Genomic DNA, 7,896 nt, shown 5'->3' with positions numbered 1-7,896 from the left:
ATATTTTGGATATTAATCTCTTATTGAATATATCATCTGCACCTATCTTCTCCCATTTGGTAGGTTGCCTTTACATTTTTTTAATTGTTCACATTGTTATGCAAAACCTTTTTATTATGGTATAGTCCCAGTAGTTTATTTTTGCTTTTGTTTCCTTTGCCTGAGGAGGCATATCTAGAAAAATATTGTTATGGCCAATGTCAAAGAAGTGTTTTCTTCTAGGAGTTTTATAGTTTCCAGTTTCACATTTAGCTCTTTAGTCCATTTTGAATTTACTTTTGTGTATGGTGTAAGAAAGCGGTCCAGTTTCATTCCTTTGCATGCAGCTCTACAGTTTTTCTGGTACCATTTGTTGAAGAGCCTTTGTCCTATTGTATATTGCTGCCTCCTTTGTTGTAGATTAATTGACCACATAAGTGTGGATTTCTTATTAAGGCTTTGTATTCTGTTCTTTGGTTCTGTGTGTCCATTAAAAAAATTTTTTTTGGGCGCCTGGGTGGCGCAGTCCGTTAAGCGTCCGACTTCAGCCAGGTCACGATCTCGCGGTCCGTGAGTTCGAGCCCCGCGTCGGGCTCTGGGCTAATGGCTCAGAGCCTGGAGCCTGTTTCCGATTCTGTGTCTCCCTCTCTCTCTGCCCCTCCCCCGTTCATGCTCTGTCTCTCTCTGTCCCAAAAATAAATAAACGTTGAAAAAAAAAAATTAAAAAAAAATTTTTTTTTAATGTTTATTTATATGAGAGAGAAAGAGAGAGAGAGAGAGAGAGAATGAGAGAGAGAGAGAGAGAGAGAGAGAGAGAGAGAGAAAGGCAGTGCGTGAGCAGGGGAGGGGCCAGAGAGACAGAGACAGAATCTGAAGCAGGCTCCAAGCTCTGAGCCATCAGCCCAGAGCCCCACACGGGGCTCATACTCAGGAGCCTTGAGATCATGATCTAAGCCGAAGCCAGACACTTAACAGCTGAGCCACCCAGGCACCCCCTATGTGTCTCTTTTTTGTGACAGTGCCATACAGTTTTGATTACTAGTTTTGCAGTATATCTTGAAATCAGGGATGGTGAGACCTCTAGATTTGTTTTTCTTCCTCAAGATTGCTTTGGCTATTCAGGATCTTTTGTGGTTTCATACACATTTCAGAATCATGTGTTCTGAAAGTTCTGTGAAACGTGCTGTTGGTATTTTGATAGTGAGTGCATTGACTCCATAGATTGCTTTAGATAGCATGCACATTTTAACAATAGTCTTCCTATCCAGGAGCATGGAATATCTTTCCATTATTTTGTGTGTCATCTTCAATATCTTTCATTGTTGTTTTATAGTTTTCAGATTACAGGTCTTTCACTTCCTTGGTTAACTGTATTCCTAGATTTTTTATTCTTTTTGGTGGAATTGTAAATGGGATTTTCTTAATTTTTTTTTTCTGATAGCTCATTATTAGTGTATAGAAATGCAGCCAATTTCTGTTTGTCCATTTTTGTCCTGTGACTTTACTGAATTTTTTTTTTCTAATAGTTTTTTTTTTTTTTTGGTGGGGTCTTTAGTGTTTCCTGTATATATTATCATGTCATCTGTAAATAGAGTTACTTTTTCTTTTTCCTTGCCAATTTTCCTTTTATTTCTTTTTCTTGATTAATTGCTATGGCTAGAATGAAAGTTCCTGATCTTAGAGGAAAAGCTTTCAGCTTTTCATTATTTAGTATGATGTTAGCTATGGGTTTCTCATAAATGGCCTTCATTTTGTTGAGGTACATTACTTTTATAACAACTTTGTTGAGAGTATTTATCACAAATGAATGTTGAATTTTGAAACATTTTTTTCTGCATCTATTGAGATGGTCATAGAACTTTTATTCTTTTTGTTATTGTGGAGTATCATGTTGATTTGCAGATGTTGAACCATCCTTGCATCCCTGAGATAAATCCCACTTGATCATGGTATATGACTCTTTTAATGTATCGTTGAATTTGGTTTAGTAATATTTTGTTGGGGATTTTTACATCTATGTTCATCAGGAATATTGTCCTACAGTTTTCTATTTTGTGGTGTCTTTGCCTGGTTTTGGTATCAGGATAATGCTAGTCTTGCAAAATGGGTTTGGAAGCATTTTTCCCTATTCACTTTTTTTTGGGAATAATTTGAGAATGATAGGTACTAACACTTATTTAAATATTTGGTAGAATTCACCTGTGAAGCTGTCTTGTCCTAAAATGTTATTTTTTAGGAGTTTTATTTCTATTTTTTTTTTTAGAAGGAGAGAAAGCATGAGTGGGGGAGAGGGGCATGAGGTGGGAGGAAGAGAGAGAGATAAAGAGAGAGAGAGAGAGAGAGAGAGAGAGAGAGAGAGAATGAATCCTAAGCAGGCTCCATACCCATTGCAGAGCCTGACATGCGGTTTGACCTCATGACCATGAGATCATGACCTAAGCTGAAATTAAGAGTCAGATTTCTCAACTGACTGAGCCATCCAGGTGCCCCAGAAGTTTTAAAAGTAGTGATTTAATTTCATTTCTTGCATGGGTTTATTCCTTTTTTTTTGTGATTCATTCTTGGAAGTTTTGTAGAAATGAACCATTTGTTTCTAGATTTTCCAGTTTGCTGGTATGTAATTAATAATTGTAGTAATCTTTCATGATCCTCTGTATCAGTTGTAACTTCTTTCATTTTTATTTTATTTATTTGGGCCCTCTCTTTTTCTCTTGATGAGTCTGGCTAGAGGTTTATCAATTTTGTTTATCTTTTCAATGAACGAACTTTTAGTTTCATTGATATTTCTGTTTTTTAAATCTATATTTTATTTATTTCCACTCTGATCTTTATGACTTCCTTCCTTTTTTTAAAGTGTTTTTTTTTTAAATTAATGTTTATTTATTTTGAGAGAGAGACAGCGAGCGAGTAGTGGAGGGACAGAGAGAGAGGGAGACACAGAATCCAAAGCAGGCTGTAGGATCCACGCTCTGAGCTGTTAGCACAGAGCTCAACGTGGGGCTCAAACCCACAAACTGTGAGGTCATGGCCTGAGCAGAAGTCGAACGCTTAACTGACTGAGCCACCCAGGCGCCCCTATGATTTCCTTCCTTTTACTAACTTTGAGCTTTACTCTTTTCCTAGTTCCTTTAGGTATAAAGTTAGATAATTTGAGATTTTTCTTGATTGTTGGGTGGGCCTGTATTACTATGAACTTAGAATTGCTTTTACTACATTCCATAGATTTTGGTAAGTTGTTTCCATTTTCATTTATCTCAAGGTATCGATTTCCTCTTTGATTTCTTCACTGACACTTTGGTTGTTCAGTTACACGTTGTTTAGTATCCATGTATTTGTGTTTTTTGCCAGTTTCTACCTTGTAATTGATTTCTGGTTTCATACTGTTACGGTCAGAAAAGATTCTTGACATGATTTCAATCTTCTTGAATGCATTGAGACTTGTTTTGTGGCCTAACATGTAATCTGTTCTGGAGCGTGTTCCATATGCACTTGAAAAGTACTGTCTATTCTGCAGTTTGGGATGCAATGTTCTATATGTATCAGTTAAATTCATCTGGTCAAATGTGTCATTTAAGGCCAATATTTCCTTACTAATTTCCTGTCTGGGTGATTTATCCATTGATGTAAGTGGGGTATTAAAGTCCCCTAATATTACTATACTACTGTCAAGTTTCCATTGACATCTGTTAATATTTGCTTTATATATTTAGGTGCAAGGGCTACATTAGTGATTGAAATAATCATGTTTTAAAAATTATGTCATTGATGGCAAGTGCAATTCCTACTTGGTTAATTTGTGTATGGTTTGGTCCTGTGTATTCCATTTGGTAGCAGTGCTTACTTTTTTTTCTTTTTCTGTAGTTGGACTTTTTATTACTGTAATAATAATAATAAGTGTCATATAACTGTCATCCATGATGAGCTGTCAGTTAGAAAACTTGGCCCTGTTGCTTTCTTCTTGCTGGAGTTTGGTATACCAACTGTAATATATTTTAGCTGACCAGCCTGGTGGGTTCACTTGGTTTGAACATCATTGTAACCAGGCAGGGTGCACATTCCATCTGTGTTGGATCTGTTAGTATATTTCCTAGGCTGTGGCTGCCCCACTCTGTTTATAAATATACACACTGCTCACAAGAGAGAGGAAACACAAACTTCTGCACTCCCAGCACATACATCATATTTTGGGTACAAAGGACTAAATATTTATTTAGTTGATACTGTTTAGCTGATGTTATTTAGTTGATAGTGTCAAACATTTGTTTATTTGGTGAAGGTAGAGTAATAAGTTCAGAGACAAATATTCTTGAAATAATAATATTGTGATATGGCTTATCCATTTGGAAGACAGAAAGGGAATGGAAGGAGAGAAATATGGTGAGCTTAGGCAGTCAAATAATAAGGAACTGTGAACTGCTTCCTCTTTTTTTTTCATGTCTTAGATTCTCTGAGGCAGGGAGATAGTCCTTAGGACACATACAAAGAAACTGCTAGATTTTTTTCTTGCTGTTCCCCTAAAGTATATTTGCTCAGAAAGGACCACAGCAATCCAAGACTCTGGTATTCCAGCTGATCTCAGGCAATAGAATACTAAATGTGGCTACAAAAACAAACAAACCCCCAAAAGACAACAAAATTCCAGTAACTAACAGGATGCTTAATGTTTGTTAAAGTCACGGTTTCCTGTGTAAAACAATAAAGACCTCCTTGTTAGGTTTTTGGACAGTTCCTTAAATTTCAATTCCTGAAAAGCTGGGGGTCTGGATTTAGAGTATACAGAAAGAGAAATTTTGACTTGTAAGTATAGACGTCATTATGATGTGGTTTATTTCTTAGTGTTCATTTAGTGTAGGCTTATGTATTAGGTTCTCAGTGGCTGTATCACGGTCATCTTATTTTGTGTTTCAGAGGATTTTTGTTGTTGTTCTGACACACTTAAACACTACGTATAAGGATTGAGTCTTCTATTTAAGAAATGATTATGTAGGTTTCCCTGAGTTGGAATTTGTCCCATTTAGTATTTGACTTAGTAATTGATTTCCTTTGCTTTCAGTTTGGGTTTAATTTCTTTTTCAAGTTTTTCTACCCTTCGGCATGTTTCTTGAACAAAGAACAAGTTGAGATCTTGTGATCTCTTTTTAGAACATCCAAGAAATAGGGATTTACAAGTTCCCAAAGCCAAAAAATCCTGCCCCCAAGTCCTTCCCACTAGAAGTTCCCATCCATGCTATCTTAAAAGCACCACAGGGCAGGTCCCGTGTCTGCCAAGGGACCAAAACTATTACTAAAGACAGACCTTTAGGATCATACCAGTGGACTAGTTTTACAGATTCTTACTTGAAATTGCTTAAAATTGAAAAATGAAAAGCTACAGTAAAGATGTAGTTTAGAAAACACGCAAGTTTGTGGACAGTTTTGGATTGTCAGTAATCAGAGGATTTTGCACAAACACCCCCTCACTCCCTTTCTTCCCTTCCTGTGTTCTGCAGCTCTTCCAGAAGGTGTCACTATAATCACAGAACAAACATTCCACAGCATGGTATGTAACTTTATTTTTCTAGCATAATAATTTAAAGTATTTACACACTGCACACTCACTGTTTTACACAGATACTTATCCATATACCTATGAACCACATCTAAAGGTTTCTTTGCAAAGACTCGACACACTGTGGGAATTTCCAAGCATTAACAATGGGAAGAAAAGGACAAAAAAATGTTTTGAGTCTTTTAAAGACAGCCATGTGGAGCATCTGTGAAAACCAGTGTTTTCCCTCAAGTTTTAACCTCCCCCAGGAGACCTTTGAATAGCTACATCTTATCCATGTGGTGGGATCACCTGAAACTCTTGGTTAAGGAAGATTGCAAGAACCAAAATGTACAAGTACTATTTTCTCTAAAAGTCCTAGAAAAGAAATGGAAAATAAGCTGGCCCTTCTCTAGAGAAGCATCTGTATTTCTTAGTCATCTGTGGGGACTGTAAATGTTGTAGGAGGACACTGATTATAAAGGGAGAATAGCCAAACACATTGGCACAAATGCTAGTGGAACAGAATGCTTAGAGGCATCCTTCCCAGCTAGGATATGGCAGAGCAACCTGTTTCTTTCCCCAACTATTAGTAGAGGTGGTGATTTTGCTTTCCCTAAAGAGGACAAAGGTAATATGAACCATATACACTCTAAAGCCAGACACTGTAGAAACTTCTATTGCTTTTACTTCACTTTTATACTGTTCACACAAGAATAGTGGTTATACTCTAAATATTTTTCCTCCTTTGTTCTACTCAATTACCTAACAAAATTACTAGCTAACTATAGCTTCTGAACTGGCACATGTTCTGTAGGTGAACAGAAATAGCCACAGTTCAGAGCTCATGGTAGGTAGGCCCCCGCGTCTTTATAGAAGGGTAACAAGTTCAGTTTCACTTCTCTGGTATTGTGTCTTTTTATCAAGTAAGAAGTAGGGTGCCTTTGTGATTTTCCCAGACTTCCCAAGACTATCCTCTCCTAGATCAGAAAAAGAGCAGTTTCCCACCTCTAGATGAACCCACAGCTCCATGCTGTAATTGGATCATCAGTTCACTAAGAAATAGAATTTCACGAACCAAAATCCTCTTCTCCTGCCAGTTTGGGCCTCTGGCCGTGACCCTAATCAATGGGGCATGGCAAAAGGCAGGCCCCAGGTTTAGATACCTGGCTATCTAAAATTCAGCACAAGTTGGATCCTAATTGCTGTGGTATATAAAATTAACTTTCTTCTTGCACTTATGTAAATCTGAGTAAGGTAAGGTACAAATTCTTTCGTTTCTCCTTGAAACCAAACATTTACATAGATACAATAGAAATCCACCTGCCCTAGGTAGAACTCACTTCCTCATTGTTCTTGCATTTTGTGGGTGGTGCTTTCCTTTTGCAAGGGCGTGCCAACAGGTGAAATGGAAGGAGGTATTTTACTTTATAGGAATTTTACCAAGTTACATGAGCACTCACTAGTATATTATCACTATAGATGTTACCTAATTAAAGAAAGAGAGACCACCTGGGAAGCAACGTTGCTCCGTGAGAAGGTCTGGGTTCACCAGAGCCCATTTTGCCACTTACTGGCTCAGGCCCTCAAAGTTTTCCTGTCATTTAACACCCTATCCTTTCCCTCATGCATGCAGACACGTCAGCGCCAGTGACTGTGAAGGCCACGGTGTGGACGGCAAGGAAGAGTGGCACACCTTGTGATGGGATCTGGGCCTCGACATGAAGAGAGAATCTAACAAGGCCTAGTCTCTGGGTTCATCAGGTGAGGTTGAGGAGGGTTTACGGGGGGTGGAGACAGGGAGCAGTGTGTCTCTGGGCATAAACAGCCAAGGAAAGAAGGCTTAGAACTTGGGCTTGCACAAATGATACAGAGAAGAGCAAGGCGTGATACGGTTTAAACAGGAACACGGGAGGAGGAAATGTCTGAGAGCTCCTGGCGTCTAGTAAAATGCCTGGTATTTATCTATGAAATTGCCATCACCAGCCCCTTCTGACCTAATAGAAACAGCAGTTTCATATGGCTCAACCTCACATTCCCTAAGTGCTCAGAACAATCTTAATTAATGAAAACTGTAGTAATATACTCCCTGCCCTTTGAAAAAGTGACAGGTGTGAAGGAGGGCGAGGGTTGCTTAGAGATGCGTGTTTCACAAGAGCCAAAGTGCCTGTCGTGGAGTTAGTTAGCTGTCCTTCCACACGGAGTGAGAGTAAGGACCTCCTCGCTCAAGGGACGCAGCTCCGCCAGCAGGAGGCCAGTGAAAGCTGCGCACCCAATGTGGCCGATCAGTAGCAAAGGGAGAAGGCAGGGACGGACAGCCAGGGACAGCCACGAGCACCGTCACTGGTCCTCTTCAGCGGGAACGCTGCGATGGCGTCTGTGTATATGTA

The sequence above is a fragment of the Lynx rufus genome, unplaced genomic scaffold, assembly GCF_022079265.1.
Source record: "Lynx rufus isolate CCGP_SWC_20201006 ecotype Redwood Valley unplaced genomic scaffold, mLynRuf1.p SCAF_1, whole genome shotgun sequence".
Classification (NCBI taxonomy): Eukaryota; Metazoa; Chordata; class Mammalia; order Carnivora; family Felidae; genus Lynx; species Lynx rufus.
The sequence above is the reverse complement of the archived record's forward strand: the minus strand, read 5'-3'. Positions refer to the sequence as shown.